Below are 17,482 nucleotides of genomic sequence, written 5' to 3'. Positions count from 1 at the left end.
CCAAGATGACACCACCCAAGTGTGTCTTCAGTATTGACGACTCACAGCTGAGACCCAGACCCATGTCCAACTGCCCATTGGTCATTTCCACTTAGATGCGTGACTCCACATATTCCAAGGTGAGTGAACCATCCTCATCCTTTGTACTGTCTCCAAAAATTAATGCGTGGTGCCCATATCTAAGAAATTGTGAGCCCTCCTTAAATTCTTTTCTTCATCTCCCACATTAAAGCAATCACAAGTTTACTGCCTGAATTTCTCACATCTCTTCATCCACTATCCTTTCTTGACTTCTTTACAGGCACAGTGTCCTAAGTGGTCTTCTGGCCACCTATATTGTCCCCAAACAAACTGATTTTCTCCCAGTAGTTGGTGTTACCTTTTTAAAGGGCAAAGTGATCATATCTCTGCTCTGTTTAGAGCACTTCCATAGCTCCCATAATCCTCAGGAGAAATTGCAAGCCCTTTCACCTGACTTACAAAATCATTTATTATTTCTTTGTGAAATCATTTATTACCTACCCCTGACTTACCCCTGCCTCTCAACTCTCATCCTTCTACTCCTTTGCATGCTGCATCATAATCATATGAGACTTATTTCTGCTTCTTAGCTCTACTTTTCTTTCTCTTGTCTGCAGGGTTTTTTTTGGTGTGTTTTTTTTTGTACCACTCATCTCTTCCTCCCACACTCCATCACTGCCATCTCCCATTCACTCCCCAATTCTCAGGGTAGCACCTACTTCATCCCTTTCTTCTTCCCAGCCATCTTGAATTTAGTGACGCATCCCTGTGTTTTCACAGCTTCAAAACTACCTTGCTCAGAACTAAGAGTTGAAATTGTGTGATTTACCTGTGAGGACCATATGAGACTGTTGTGTCAGATTTACCATTTCCCCCCTAGCATCTAGTACAGTGTAGGAAGAATGTTTAAGAATCATATTTACATTGAAACTGATTCAATATTTCCATATCAACTTTAACGAAGCCAAATGGAAGAGTTCCTTAGCTGAGAGGAAATATTTTCTATATAAGGATGTCTGCCAGACATTATGATTTTCTGGTTTCTGTCATTACATTCCTTTAGGTCCTTTCTTTACCCCCTGCCTTCCTCCCAAACTCTCCCATAATTAGAGAAGCATGAAATAAACAGTAAGATAGGACACAAATGATAGGACAGATATCCAAATATTTTTACGTTCTCTGCCAGAAGCAAAGTTGGAGACAATGTTCTCTGTTTCCATGTTTTCATGTGAGTAACAATAAAGTCCCAGCTACATTTTATATTTCTTACATTTTCAGGATTTGGGAGTTCTTGGGCTTCTCCTATGAGAAATGTCATTACCGAAAGGATGAGACACCCAAAGTGTCACAGGATCTGGTCGTGTGACACCAAGGAATTGCTTTGTGATAAATTGTTCTCTCTCTCTCTCTCTCTCTCTCTCTCTCTCTCTCTCTCTCTCTCTCTCTCTCTCTCTCTCTCTCTCTTCTCTCTCTCTCTCCCCTCTTTGATGTCTCATAATAATAATCTAAATTTTACTTAAATCTCCAAGAATTCAATAACAGACAGGTAGGAACTAGGTTAAAAGCCTTAACTTTAACATCCTTCTAATTGCTAGTTGTGATTGTCCACAACTTTTGCCCAGATCAGAATTTCTGAAAGACTTGTTGATGAAAACTGGTCTCGTAAGATTAGATCGCTAGCCCTAGCCACTTTGGCTCAGTGGATAGAGCGTGGGCCTGTGGACAGAAGGGTCCCGGGTTTAATTCTGATCAAAGGCACATACCTAGATTGCGGGCTTGATCCCTAGTAGGGGGTGTGCAGGAGGCAGCCAATCAATGGTTCTCTCTCATTATTGATGTTTCTTTTTTCCCCTCTCTCTTCTTCTCTGAAGTCAATAAAAATGTTCTCTAGACTAGATAAGTTCCTTTATCCTGACCCTGCACATGGATGAAAGCCCTGTATTAATAATCTTTGACGCTGCGTGTTCCTTCCTCTTGGAGAGTCACAGTACACATCAGCCTCCTGTGGACTCTATGAAATGCACAGTCATCTGTTTAACTTGGCATTCCCTGTACATATTAAACCACAGATGTTTTTTTTCTCTAAATTTATTCATTTGCTGAAGAATGCAGTTTGGAAAATATTGATTAGACTCATTTGGGCTTTGTATTTCTACTTTACAGCACCCCATGTACTAGCCAGATCCCTATATTTACTAGACATTATGTAAATAATAATGGCAATCATAGCTAACATTTACTGACTGTACTGTGTCCCAGGTATTATTCTAAGTGCTTTATAGGTATTAGTTCATTAATATTTCCACCAATCTTATGAAATAGATATTTTTTCACCCATATATGTAGACAAAAACTAAGGGACAGAGAGGTTAAGTATTTTGCCCAAGGTCACACAACTGATGAGTGGAACTGGAATTTGAATCCAGGTAGTTAGGTCCAAGTATCTGGAATCAATACCATTCTTGGTGGCTTCCCTATTTTATCCTCTTTTACAAATCTCCCGAACTTGGCTCATGCACAGTACCTGGCAATGAATAGACTTTTATGAATGTTTGATGCTACATGAATCATCTAGCATTCTGTCCTTGATAAACAAGCTAACTTTCACCCTCTCTATATCATTCCTAACAATGTAGTTGAGTAGAATGGGCTGAAAAAATATGACCTTCCCTTCCCTACCCTCTCCCAACGCCCACTCTGCTGGCTTGTTAAGGAAAGAGAGCAGGAATTATGTTGTTGCATAAAGCCAGCACATGGTGGGCATCTTCAAATAATGTTCCAGAACACAGCTTGAAAAGCATGGTATAGTCATGGGTCACAAAACAAACACAGACATCATAAAACAGACTGCCGGAGGATGACAAACATTTGAATATAAATTAAAAGAAGCTTTGCAGACACAGCATAACAAAAAGCCCAATTAACAAAACTAACCATATGCTACTACCAGAATGGTTGGACACAGTGTAAAACACAAATGCACATTAAATGCAAAGAAATCTCAGCAGAAACAGCTTCATCAGACAAACTGGAACCAGTGCCAAGCTGAGATTCTGCAGTGATCAAAGTGTCACTCTAAATGTCTCCCAATAAAAAGCTGTTAAAGGTACAGTCACCTCGAAGCACTGAAAACATGGTCATAGAGACTGAAGCAAAGCTATATACTTTTGGATCTGTTTTATTTTTCCTTTCACATTGAATTGGCATAGACTTTGATTTATTTAGCAACTTTTTAATATTATGAAGTGGTGTGAAGAGCATGAACTTTAGAAGCAAACCGGCTAGATTTAAATTCTGGCTGTGTAACTTGCTGAAGTTGTGACTTTTGCAGGATAGTCTAAGTATCAGTTTCTTCATACTTTTATCAGGATTAAAACTGATAAAGGGCAAAACACAGTGTTTGGCAAATAGTATGCATATTCTTCATAAGTAAGAGCTATTATTCTTTATTATGTGAAGTTATACATATCCCAGGATATAAATTAGAATGTGCATTTTAACTGGAGCTTCAGTTTTCACCTGTAAAATCAGAAATTATGTATGCCTTATTAAGTATGTAGTTACAATTACTAGTGGGTGAGCCTAAAGGAATTGGGAAATAAGGTGATAAAATTGCTCCCAGAGAGTTAGGAAATTAATATATAATATTTCAGAGCAGCATCCAATGAATTTTCAAGAGGCAGAAGTCCCACTCAGGACACGCTGCAGACTTGCATGGCATTATGTGCCAGCGGGGGTGAACATTTCTGAGTTAAGGAAAGAATGTGTCCACTGGTAGGGGAGGTGGTCAGTTATGGACTCATAGAAAAATCAGTCATTAGGCAAAGATTAGCAGTGACCACTCTAGACTATGCAGGAAAGAGCTTACCGTATTTATATAAATACCCAGTCTGCTCTACAGTGATATTTGCTGCAGAGAATTAATGTGAATTTGCCAGTAATTTAGTCTCTGATGAGTGAGCAGAGCCAGCCTGCTCATCAGGGGAGTATTGACCCAATCACATTTCAGAACTATCAAGATGAAAGTCAAGGGACCTGAAGTATGGTTAATTCACCCAGGCAGGTCCCACAGGTTGGTTTCTGCCTAGGTATATATATCTTTACTTCTTAATTCTAATTTGAAAGTTTGAAAAAAATGTAATGTAACCTCCCAAGAACATCTTGTCTTAAGTAATTTTAAAAACAGCTCAATTTCTCCTTCATGAAGAAATGGCTATCATATTAGTAATTTGAAATGACTGAATTGAAATGTATTTGCTGATTCCACTGGATATCATAGTGCATACCTCCAGAGGGCAGCACTGTATGTTAACCCTAATATGTGCTAGGAGGTGCTGGGGGATTAATGACAAGACAGTGTTGGACTGTTTACCATATATGTAAATACCATTTGTTTTCTTTTCCTTAAAAAAATACATCCCTTGTGCTTCTTCCATTAGCTCTCAGTCCTCCAGGCTGTCACTTGTTATACATGACTTGAATTATTTTACTAAAGAGGGAACGTCTTATGACTTTAAAAAAACTAAATGTTAGAAAAGACCTTCTTTCATTGCTGTTTGGATGCTCTTATCATTCAATAATTAGCCACCCCTCCAGACAAGGATTTCAAAATGGGAGTTATGATTTGCTACGGCATCTCACAGTTCCAGCCATTAGTGTTCAACCAGCTGAAACTACAAGACTAAAAATAATCCAATTAAGTGACAACAGTATACTTTGAATCAGTGGTGAACAGATGGTAAAGTATCCTCCATTCATCATTAATTAATGTTCATTTAACGCCCACAGAGAATGACTCTTGGTTACTGCTTCCTGAAGACAGAGAAGAAACTTCCCCTGCATTGGGAGTTTGCACAGTCTTCTTGCTGACAATCCAACTTACAGGATCCGGAATGATTTTATAAAATAACCTTGGAAATGGAACAACAAAGGCTTCAATAGAAGGTAGGCAATCTGATGAGTGTGAGGGAAGGAGTTGGGATAGAAGGAAAGAATGAGGGGGAAAGTTTGGGAACATCAGACATTGTAGGAAAGGAAAATAATGAACTACATGAAAATTGCTCCTGAATATTACTGAAAGCATGAATTGAAGCAGATAATGAGAATTTATAGTCAGGCCAACTGCCATGGCTTTATTTCTTTTCTGGATAATTACTAGCAGCTCAGAAGTGGGAGTGGGAAATGATCATGACCAGATGGTCGGTTTTTCCCAGGGCTGGTAAATGGTAAGGGGGGGGGAGCATGGCAGAAAGACGAGGTGGTCATGGTTGAGAAGGTTGTAGAAATGACTAAAGATGGCATCCAAGTCAGGGAAGGTCAGTGGAGCTAGGAGGAGAATAATTCTTGGGTTGTGAGGGCAGGATGTGCCCTATAAGTCCTGTGTGTTCCCTGACTGTGGACTTCACCTTCATGCTCAACTGAAAGTAGAGTTAGACTTTTCATTCCATTTCCACCTATATCAGTGATGGCGAACCTATGACACGCGTGTCAGAGGTGACATGCGAACTCATTTTTTGGTTGATTTTTCATTGTTAAATGGCATTTAAATATATAAAATAAATATCAAAAATATAAGTCTTTGTTTTACTATGCTTGCAAATATCAAAAAATTTCTATATGTGACACGGCACCAGAGTTAAGTTAGGGTTTTTCAAAATGCTGACACACCGAGCTCAAAAGGTTCGCCATCACTGACCTATATCATGCACGAAGATTATGTTCAAGGACTCAAAGCATTCTTTAACCCATGTGCTATTTGCCCTGATGTACAAATATGTTCCAGCAGAAAACCTCTAGTCAAGGTTTATGGCACACACTCTCAGGTACTCATTCTGGGAAAGAGGGACAGCTGGTCGCTGTATTGCTAGTGCAAGGCTGGAGAGACATGTTGCCCATGTCTGCTGGGTTCTAAGTGTGTGATCTTCACATTAGTTCTTGTTGTTCTCACTTTTGTTCACACAGTTTAGACAATAGCAGAACAGAGATGTTGGGAGTTGGGAATTGGGCCTCTGGAGTCAGTGTCCTGGATGGAATCCTGTTCCAACACTATTTAATCATGGGACCTAGAAGAGCAAGGCTCTTAACCTCTCTCCAGTTCAATGTTCTGTCTGGGAAGTAGGGTTGATGCCAGTGCACACCACATAAGGTTGTTGGAGGTGGATGAGATATATGTAACATCTCACATAGAATGGAGTCTAGCATATAAAACAAACTTAATGAGCTATTGTTATGGTGATGATGATGATGATGATGATGATGATGATGATGATTCAGTAACTATAAGTAGTCAATGAAACTTCAAAAGGAATACACCCATCATTTTCTTGAGGTAGAGTGTGGGACTTGGGTCCCTGAACACAAGCAGGATACAATTAATGGTTCTAATTATAAACTGTCTAATTCTTTCATGAGTAGTATATCAGTAAATATCTGGCCTAAGGTTTTCCACATAGTACATTTAAGTAGAACAAACATAAGCTTCCAAGATACATATAAATTGTTCAATGGCTTTTAAAAAATTCATATAAAACATATTGATTCTCAATTCAAAATACTACAGTTTCATTGTTGAACAAATAGGAAACAAAGCAAAAATATAAAAATAAAAGCCCATAATCCCATTATGTGCATGTAATTATGAATAGCTGCAAAATAACTAAGGTTATCTTGACCCTTCTGAGTTCTTTTCAATTTATGTGCATCTATCTCTTCCAATTTAAAGGAGTTTGTTGCAAATATTAAAATGCCTAGGAATCCAGACCAGGATAACTAGGGAGATTGATCATACCCATTAAGAATTTGAATGTGAAATAAAAAACACATCAGAAGAAGAATTCCTAAGGAATGTTGAATATAGAATGAGCAGGAGAAAGATGCTCAGTCCACACTTAAATCTTCTTTAGCACCCTTTTGTCCTTTGTACATCTTAATATTGCTTAGTTTTCATGTATAATTTGATGGTTTAGTGCATATTTTTTATGATGGTTGGGAACTAACTTGGTGTTTAAGTGGAGGAACTATAAAGAACCTGGCTGGAGCAGGCTCTAGTCTTCTCTTCAGCCTGTAATATAAATATTAACCATTCAACTTGAATGGATAGATCCCATAACCTTTTAAATGAATGGAAACGAGGGAAACTACTGAGGTAGATTATTCATATCACATAGAAGTCACCATAACCAGAGCTGTTAAATTCTGCAACTACAAATGATTTTCTGAGCCATTGGTCTAGTTTTCTGTCTGAAAGACATTACATGACACTGGTTTTTTGGAGCTATGCTACAACTGTGTAAGTTGTAGGTAATTGGTAGTATGCAAGGTAATTTTTGTCTATACACATGCAAATGAATTCTGTACTTTTCTAATATTAACTACTTGAACTGGTTGGTAGACCTCGACAGTTTCCTCTAATGAGTTAAATGAAATCTCTAACACATGTTCATTTTCATATCTGTAGGAGAGTCACAATTTTATCATTTTCTATTAAAAAATTATCTTTTGACCAGGTTAATTTTCTCCCACACAGGTGCTTGTCATCTGTGTGTCTCTTCCTGCTTTGGCGGGCGGTAGCAGAGGCAGACCTCACCCTTTCTCATTATTTCATCTTTAACTACATCATTCAAAAGTTACAGCTCTTTGACATTTGGAATGTACAGTTAAAGTGCTTCTTGAGTTTCCCATAGTGGTATACAATTTTCTCAACCACTTTCTTTTGTTTGTCTTATTCAGTAGAAAATTAGTAGGGTAAATGTCTTAGCTTAGGCTGCCATAACAAAATACCATAAACAGAGGGACTTAAACAACAGATATTTATTTCTCAGTTTTGGAAGCTGATGTCAGGATGCAGCATGGTCAGATTCTGGTGAGGCCCTCTTCCTGGCTTGCGGATGGCTGCCTTTTCTCAGTAACCTCACATGTCTGAGAGAGAGGTCCTTAGATGGACACCAGTGTCCTTCTGGGGACCCCACTCTCATGACCTCATTCAAACCCAATTATTTCCCAAAGACCCACCATTCAAACATTACTACCTGGGGGATGAATCTGGGGGAGACACATTTAGTGAGGAAGCCAAATATATTCATTTGGTATATATCTCATTCTCAAAGATCTCTGTAAGTAGAAACTTAAATTCCCTCTTTGATATAGGAGTAGTTTAGGAGATTTTTAGTTGTATTATACTTCTTTATTATTTTTGCCTTTTGAGTTTTCATATATATATATATTTGCTTTTAAATTAATGATATTAATGCATTGCGAGTTAGGAAAAGTTCCACTGGTAGGAATGTTCTATGACTTTCTTTATAACCATAAACACAATTATTTTTAGTAAATAGTTTTGAACCAGATGAAAACAAATATGTCAATAGGTTATAAAATATATTGTTATATATTTGAAGTATTTAATAATATTTCTCGAATGTCCCTATCTCTGTCTTATCAAAGGAATCATTCCACATAATTTAGAATTCAGATCTTTCTTTCTATTTCTTCTCTTGAGAGGGAAAGAGAGATATTTTATTTAATTATTTAGTTACTTGTCGATATTTAGTTAAGATATTGGCTTATGTGATTGCAGAGGTGGCAAGGCTGAAATCTATAGGGAAGGCAGGCTGGAAGTTCAGGTAGGAGTTGTGGTGCATTCCTTAGTACAAAATCTAAGGGCAGGCTAGGAGGATGGGAATTCAAGCAGGATTTCTATGTTACTGTTTTTGAGTCAGAATTCCTTCTCCTTGGGAATCCTCCTTCTTCAGTTCTTGCACTTAAGGCCTTCAATTGATTGGATGAGGCTCCTTGCTTTACTTAAAGTCAACCAATTATAAATGTAAGTCACAGCTACAGGATACCTTCACAGCAACATCTAGACTAGTGCTTGACCAAACACCTGGGCACCATGACTTAGATGTCACACTCCCCCAACTGAGGTAGACCTCTTTGTGAAATGCTTTCTGGCTACTTTATCTTCATATATTGAGAGAAATGTTCAGATTCACTATGAAAATTGTGCCTTTTAAAAACTATGTATCACATCTATTGTTATGAATGTTATCCTGTGGTGTTTTATGTGGGTGTGGCTCACCTCTGCTTCTTTGGCTGCTATTCTGTAATATAAACAAGTGAGCTATGGTGCCCTGTGACCTGTTATATGTGTTTCTTCTCTCTCCTCTTCCCAAACCCGTGCTTCACTGTACCCATCATTGTGACCTCCGCAGCCATCCAGGTATGAATGGAGGGAAATTGAGGCTTTGTTAGGCTTCCAGACTGAGAGGTGGGCTCCTGTCCAGCTTCACCGGTAATTTTGCTTTGTGAGTGTATTGGACAGTGGCCCACTATTAATAAAGTGCTTTTCATTTCCACTCTTCCTATTAATCATCATTAGCCTCACCTGGAAAACCTAACAGGAGCATTCTTAGCTTCCTGGAATAAAACATCATCACATACTGCCAAATTGAAACTAGGTTCCTAATGACCCATCTCATTTCCTGACTCCACAGAAGTCCCTTGTGGATATAGCTAAATATATTCTCTTTCTTTTCAACTGTAATGTGCATAAAGCCCTTAGCACAGTACCTGAAGCATAATGAACACTTAAGTCAATTTTTTATAAATATTACTTCATCCTTAAAAATAATAAATATTAGAGTATCATTTAGCTCTTGAAACTATTATCATCTACCATCTCCTATCAAATAATCAATGTGTTAGAGTTTAGGCTATCCAATCTCTCAGATGTTCTTAGTTACCTGAGGGATACCCACAGCTAGAATGAAATCATCTAGGCAGGAACTTCTCCTTTGAGAAGATTTAGGATTATGTACCTTTAAGAGTCTCTTCATTGTTGCCACAATGCACTGGTTGCTCTTGTGATTGTACGACATTAGCCATTTCATAACTTACCACACAAAGTTCTTGCTCGTTAAACTATCATCAGCAAAGTGCAAGTTCTTTTGATGACTTTAAGTAGGTTACAACTAGAGAAGAAAAAAGAGTATTTCTCTAAAATATGACACTGGTCAAAATAAATAAAAAGGTCCTGAAATCATGAATGACTGTTTCATGGATATCAAACACTTAAACATATGAAAATTATAGTGTTTTGCAAGAATATAGAACAATTTTTAACATTTGTTTTGTGATTCTCTTTATATCTTTGTAACTTTGGAATGAAGTCAAAAGGAGTCTGAAAGCATTGTAAGAAATAAATGGTAAAGAATAATCAGGGGAATTAGAATTTGCAAACTGGAAACACATCTAGGCAAAAACCAGAAGTATTCCAAAGAAGAAGGAAAAGTTAAAAGCTCTTAGAGTAAAAAATGCATCTTTGAGAATTATTAGTTCTAAATTCTTAACCCTAGGATTGGTTCAGCATGGTTATCAGTCAGATGTCAGGTAGTCCGGATGATGGATGCCAGGTGGTTTAAAAAATGGGCGTCAGGAGGTCTGGCCATGTCTGGTGGACTGGATAATGGATTTCAGGTGGATGTATATGTGAGTCTTTCAGAGGGTAATCAGGGGACCTGGACACGTGAGTCCTTCAGGGGATGAGCAGAGGGTTATCTGGAGGTCCACATGTATATCCAGGCATTGATGCAGCAGTGGAAAGTTCAAAAAAGCTTAAGTTCCCAGGTTAGTTAGAACAAGAGTGGAGTCTTGCCTAATGCCTCATCCTCATAATGTTAATAATTTTAGCAGCTTGTCTAAAGTGAGTCCATTTTATATATTCTCTTTCATCACTCTTTCCTCATAACTATTTAAAGATAAATCATACATTTCTATTTTTATGAATGTTAGCCAACGGTATTTTCTGTGGTTGTAGCTCATCTCAGCCAAATTTATAAATAAATGATGAAAAACAATGGAAAATACCTTTTGAAGTATTGAAGTTGAAAGGAATAGTGATAAAAGTAAAATTTTGAATTGCTGTGTCTCTTTACTGATACAATAAACCCAGATGCAAGATTGAAAATTTAGTTTTGATTATTACAGCATTATAGTTTTTCAGAGAAACTAAAGGAAAATGACTTCAAAATTTCCCAGGAAACGACAAATAATGAATGTAACTTGTATCCAACCTGAAAAATAAAGTGGGTTTAAATAAAAATTTTATACCTAAGCCAATTTGACTGCACTCACAAAGTAAGTTATAGTTTTCACATGTGATTTAATCAGAACACCAAAGCTATAAGGTACTAAATACTATCAAGACTTCATTTTATTTGTGGTGAGACACACCAGTAATAATATTTTATAGAATTACAAAACATACTAAGTCTTTTTTCCCCTCCTCCTCCAATTTATTTGACATCTCAGATTAGGTACCTTTTGAGTGAAGGGTCTTGGGATAATGTCATCCGTAATAGCCTAGGATAGTGGTCATCAAACTCATTAGTCAACAGAGCCAAATATCAACAGTACAACAATTGTAATTTCTTTTGAGAGTCAGATTTTTTAAACTTAAACTATATAGGTAGGTATATTGTTATTAACTTAATTAGGGTACTCCTAAGGCTTAGGGAGAGCCACACTCAAGGGGCCAAAGAGCCGCATGTGGCTCGTGAGCCGCAGTTTGCCGACCACGGGCCTAGGATATTTTGTTTCATCCTGGCACTGCTCATTTAAATAAAATGTTAGCTTATGTTCATATAATTAAGAAAGCATTAAGTGCTTCATCTAACTTGTCTGGTTGATCTGTGAAGCATCTCAGGAGGCAGTCTTGGCATGTTTATGAGACAGCACAGCATGCTGGCCAACGGCATAGATGCTGGTGCCAAAGTCCCTGAGCTTAGACCTTTGCTTTGCCTTATATGACTGTGGGCAGGTAGTCCCCCCGCAGTGTCCTCACCTGGTAGTGGTAAGGATGGAGTGAGTTGATAGGTATGAGTTGGTTGGAGTCCTCTGTGACCACAGCAGGCACTGTGCAGCCAGCATCAGCTGCTGCCCTTGTTTTGCACACGAGGAGACCCTGCTCAGACAGACAGCTCATGTGCTTTTTCAGTGTGTGTGTGTGTGTGTGTGTGTGTGTGTGTGTGTGTGTGTGTATTTTCCTTTTTGGAAAGTTAGCTCTTTATTGTGAAACAAAGAGAAAGGGGCTGATGAATGCAGCAAAGAACAATAAAAAATTCAAGAATTGTGCTGAAATGTAAGTCATTTTTAAGAATCATTTGTTTAAGAAAGTCTTCTTTGCTTACTTCTGGAATAATTTGGATTGTTATAGCTTCAAGGGGCATGCGATTACAAAAGGACTAATATTTAAATGCAGTAGCAAAAGGAAAGTACATTTTCATTTTCTATCTATGACATCAAAAGACGTTCCTGCACAATGGATTATTTCTGCAATGACAAGGGCATTTAATACAGTTAAATAAAGGGCATTTAATTTTATTCTTATGTGGTAGCTACTATTGATCATATAAATTACCCACACACATTTTTTAAAATTTTAATTTAGGTATATACTAAGTGTAATGAACTACATGTTTGTTTGTTTTTTTAAATATATTTTATTGATTTTTTACAGAGAGGAAGGGAGAGGGATAGAGAGTCAGAAACATTGATGAGAGAGAAACATCGATCAACTGCCTCCTGCACACTCCCCACTGGGGATGTGCCTGCAACCAAGGTACATGCCCTTGACCGGAATTGAACCAGGGACCCCTCAGTCCAAAGGCCGACGCTCTATCCACTGAGCCAAACTGGTCAGGCTGAACTACATGTTTTTGCCTCCTCCCCTGTCCTCCCCCCCCCCCGCCCCCCAAATGTACATGCTGAAATCCTAACCCTCACTGAGATGGTATTAGAAGGTTGGGACTTTGATTGATGACTAGGTCATGATGATTGGGTCATGGAGCCCTCATGAATGGGATTAGTGCCCTTATAGAAAAGACCTTGCCCCTTCTACCACATGAAAATATCCTCAGCTCACTTATATTAGCCTACAGTTGGGCAAAATCATCTTGTTGCCCCTGCCCAGCATTATGAGAGTCTTGTACTGATATGGCTAGCCTGGGTAAAATCAAAATTTAAAATTTGAAGTATGGTTTTACTGAATAGGTATTGCTTTTGCACCATTGTAAAGTTAATAATCATCAGTCAGGGTCCATCTGTGTGCATAGACTGACCCCACCCTATCATGCGGGCTCCAATAAATATCTTTATTGACTCTCTAACCTGAATGACTTCCTTTCTACTCTGTTCATAGCCCTGTACTCGCCAGGATCATCCTTCTTCCTTTGCTGACATTTGCTTTGGTATAGTTGTACCCTACCAGAATGCTTTTTCTCTTCCTTTCCTCCTCCTCTTCCTTCTTTCCTAACTCCATGTGTGGAGGCCCTGACCTTTTTTTCCTGACTCCTACATCCATCCTGCATCAGTACTCATTTTGACGTTAAATTACATGGGGTTTTTATTTAATTCTCCAAGCATTTCCACCCTACCCCTTCGATTAGCCTGAAGCCCAGGCCAGTGAAAACCACATGCATACTATGATTTTCCCCCATGCTTAATAATTATTACTTAAAAGAGTAAATTTCATCTAGGCTATCTCAAAAGATGGTATGAAGGAAACCACTGTTAATCAGATAGATTTAGCCTATAATCGGTTTATTAACCACAATCAATATTTTATTTTAACCATCTAACCCTAACTTTCTCCTTGGATGTCTGAAAGACACTGAAGCCCCTCCTTTGATCCCCCACCCCCACTAAGTCAAATCCCCTGACAGATGCTCTCTTATTTATATCTACTTTAAAATTTTATTCTTTTGTGTAACTATTTGCTTAACATTTGATTGTCTCATTGGATTACAGCTTATGAGGGCAGAGAAAATGACTGTTGTGCTCACAATTTTGTCAGACATATATAGTGCTGTATGATTTGATGTTTCTTTGTAGACTACACTAATATTTCCAAACAAAATTGCTTTTAACATTTAACATGCAGACCAATTTCCATTTCGAAATGCGCCAGTTATTGAAAATCTTTTCAGTGGTATTACAAATAGTCTTGAAGCTTCCTGAAATGGGCTAGGCACTAGTTAATGGGTGCCTGTGACTGTCTCCTAAAAAATTACTTATCTAGTTGTCTCTAAACAAGAAGGAAAAAAGAAGCCTGGAGAAGTAATCATCATGCTGTGAGTAAAATAAATGCAGCAAATAGCTCTATAAAACAATATTTTTAAAAGAGTCGGTTTTGTTGTGTTTTGTTTAATGTCCCAGAACCTTCCCAATGTGAATTAAAAAGAAATTGCTATAGTGAGTAAAGTTGGTTAAAATTACTTCAGGACCAAACAATAAATGCAGGAAAAAGAAAAGAGGGTGGGGAGGTCCAGATGGACATTTACATCCTAAATGGTAAAATGTGCATACATAGAAAAGTCTCCTTCTGGTCTAAGATGAGACAGGGTCTTCCCAAGGGAAATGCACACAGAAGGCTTACTGGGGTCTGTTGGAAACCACTCTCCATTGTCACTGTCCAGAGTATCCAAAAGCTGGAAATGTTTCTTCTAAATCTTGGGATCTCTGATACAAGGCAAATTTCCTTACGTTTCTTAAAGAAGTATTCCTCTACTCTTGGACCAGATCATTCAACTATGCCAGCATTTGTCCTACCTACAAGGGCTGTCAGGTACCTCCTCAACTGAGGCTCTCATACTTGGAGTGGGAGCACTTTAAAGATCAGATATGAAAGAGTCATCCCTAGGCAGTCTGTTTCAATAATTCTAGGTCCAGGAATTTGCTTTTATTTTATTTTATTTTATTTTATTTTATTTTATTTTATTTTATTTTATTTTATTTTATTAAGGCTTCATTGGTGTTTCAGCTGGTTCACTCCAGGTGAACCTACTATGGAAAACACAGCACTGTAATCCTTAACCCATAAGAGAAGTTGTGATGTGTAGGCTTTACTTGCCCGATTGTGTCAGCAGAGATTTAAACTGTTTGGTATACTTGTTGATTCTCTTGAATTAAAAACTTCCCCTTCCCCTTCATTTCCTAGTACAGTTCTTTTCTTTCCTCTTCTCTGTCTCTGGAGCCCATACTTCCCTAATCCAAACTTTAACGTTAGTAAGCAGACCGACCCCCCCCTGGCTTTGATTTTGTTCAGCACACCTTTCTAAGCATCTCATTTTGACATCCCTGCCTTTTCTGATAGTTCTTACCTCCAATATGCCCGCCTTTTCTTCAACTAATTTGCCATCTTGGACCATCAGCCCTCATTGTTCCAGAGCCCTGACCACAGCATTTTCATTCTTCAAGGCATCACTTTTCCTTGTGTTCATATTTTCCTGCTTTTAAATATGTTGTAATTATATGGTTTGGAAGAACATTATTAACTGTCACTTTTGGATGAGGGTTGGGTAGGGAAGTGTGATAATGAAGGCTGATATAGAAAAACCTTTGACTGTCTTTACTAGCAATCTCCATAGAACTGTGATTCCAAGATCTGGTTAAGATGGTTTCTCTTATGGTCCAGTCACTTGGAAGACAGAAACCACTATAGATCTTTCAGCAGACAGAGTTGAATTCAGGGAATATGTCCCTGGATAATGGAAGATCTGAGAAGACCAATAGGCAACTGTGCTCACACACAAGGCTGGAGAGACGATGGGAGGATGTCAAATAAAAAACCACAACAGCCAACACAGCAATAGCCATTCATTGCGAATGAATCAAAATTATACTTTTTTTTTTGTCAGATAGCAACAAATATATTTTTTGGTGTGCTGCAGAATTTTAGTAATTAGTCTATGTGTGCCAGGAGATGAAAAAGGTTGAAAATCACTGCCGTAGAGGAAGAGGGGGAAATGGATTTGAAAGCAAAAGACACATGACGGGCACAGTTTCTGTACAAGAATAATCTCGTAATGTATGAAGTCTCTTTTCTATCCAAGCAATAGTTACTCTCTATATCAAGGTACCTGATTATAGGCCATTATATGATAAGTGAGAGACATGAGAATAATAAAATTGAAAAGTAACTGAGATGAAAACAAAGAATAAAGACCTGTGTTTAAGTTGTTACTCCTTCTTTGTTCTGCCCAGAAAAACACCCGTGCCCCTCCTCTAGCTGCCATGCATGGAGTCAGTGACTATCTCATCATCATGCAGTAAGATGAGTGGGCTTTGGGCTGTGGGGAGGGACAGTGTGGTGTAGTTAAAGTTTTTAACTTCTGGATGGGGCATCAGGAGGAAATTCAAGGCAAAACAGAGAATAGCAGACAACTCTCCTGGGAAACTAGAGGCAGAAAGTGAGTCCAGCTTATGAAATAAGAGCTAACTATGTGTGTAAATCCCAGCTAACCCCAGAGTCCGCAATGGTTCCCTTGAGATGTTCATGTCGGAACCAACAAATGTCACCAACAAGCATCACACAGCAGATGGGACCAGGTACATATTGATGATGTCGACCCCAGAATGAGCTGTGACAAGCTGTACCCCAAAACCACAATGGTGTTTTATACAATTTGCTATTTTTGACCCAATTGATGATGTGGTGTCAGTGCTGGGTGCCAGTGTCTCCCCACCATTTCTACTTCCTTATCTGACTTCCTATCTTCAGACGCTTTGGTGTGGTCCTGTCAATCCTTCTCTAAGGAAGTCCTCTCCCCAGGACCTGCTAGCTGCCCAACACAGTGCTGACCTTTCTCGGTAATTTCTGTTGGCGGTTTAGTAGCATTGAAAACTGCTGGGCACAGTCTTCCTCTTGGAAACTTTCCAACTCTCATTAAAGACATGCATTTGATTTTTTACTCTTCTTTCTTGTTTTCTTTCTCTGATTCCCTTTTCACCCTCAATATCTGTGTGCCCAGGGATTCCAAAATTGGACTTATCTTCTCTCAATCCACCTCTCTCTTTTCCCAGCACGAACTCAGTGGACCCTGTCATTCTGTGTATTAAACTACAACCTGAAGCTCATATCTTCTGTAGACTAGAAGGGTTCCTGAACTCAGGCCTGCTTTTCCATTAGTCTGCAGACCATCCCATCCTGGATATTTTCCCTCAAATTCAGCATGTCCCAAATGAAACCTATGACCTTCTCTCTTTAAACCAATTCATATATCAGTTAACAGTAGCATGTTAATGAGTTCATCTACTAGTATCTCTGAACTCCTCTAGGTGGAATCAGCAACTGTCACCTGTGCTTCTGTGACATGAAATTTATGACTCTCCCACGACTTTTGGCCATGTCTCTTCTTTTACCAGAAGCAGGGACTACATCTTAGTCATCTCTGAACCCCTGGGCCCAACTGACTGCACACCTGATTCTCACCATCCCCTTCTTTCTCAAATATCCTGATCACCCTTCAAAAGAAAATTATGCAAAGAGTTACTTGTTTGGAGAATTCATGTGGTCTTTCATTTTTTTAAAATGTCTTTAGAGCAGTTGTTTACATTTGCTAATTTCATTTTAGAGAGTTTGGACACAGTGATTTCATTTCCAGCTTCCTGAGGATATGAATTTCAG

General features: G+C 38.5%; 1 long non-coding RNA gene across 1 annotated transcript in view; it reads left to right on the top strand.

The window, feature by feature from the left end:
• Nucleotides 1-17,482, top strand: part of LOC118655647 — a 33,238-nt gene extending 15,756 nt beyond the window's left edge. Inside the window, exons 2-3 of the long non-coding RNA XR_004967326.1 lie at nucleotides 4,810-4,965; nucleotides 17,430-17,482. This is a non-coding gene — a long non-coding RNA (uncharacterized LOC118655647). The remainder of the gene's footprint in view (nucleotides 1-4,809; nucleotides 4,966-17,429) is intronic.

Source organism: Myotis myotis, unplaced genomic scaffold, assembly GCF_014108235.1.
Source record: "Myotis myotis isolate mMyoMyo1 unplaced genomic scaffold, mMyoMyo1.p scaffold_m19_p_5, whole genome shotgun sequence".
Taxonomy (NCBI): domain Eukaryota; kingdom Metazoa; phylum Chordata; class Mammalia; order Chiroptera; family Vespertilionidae; genus Myotis; species Myotis myotis.
This window is presented reverse-complemented; position numbering and strand designations above follow the sequence as displayed.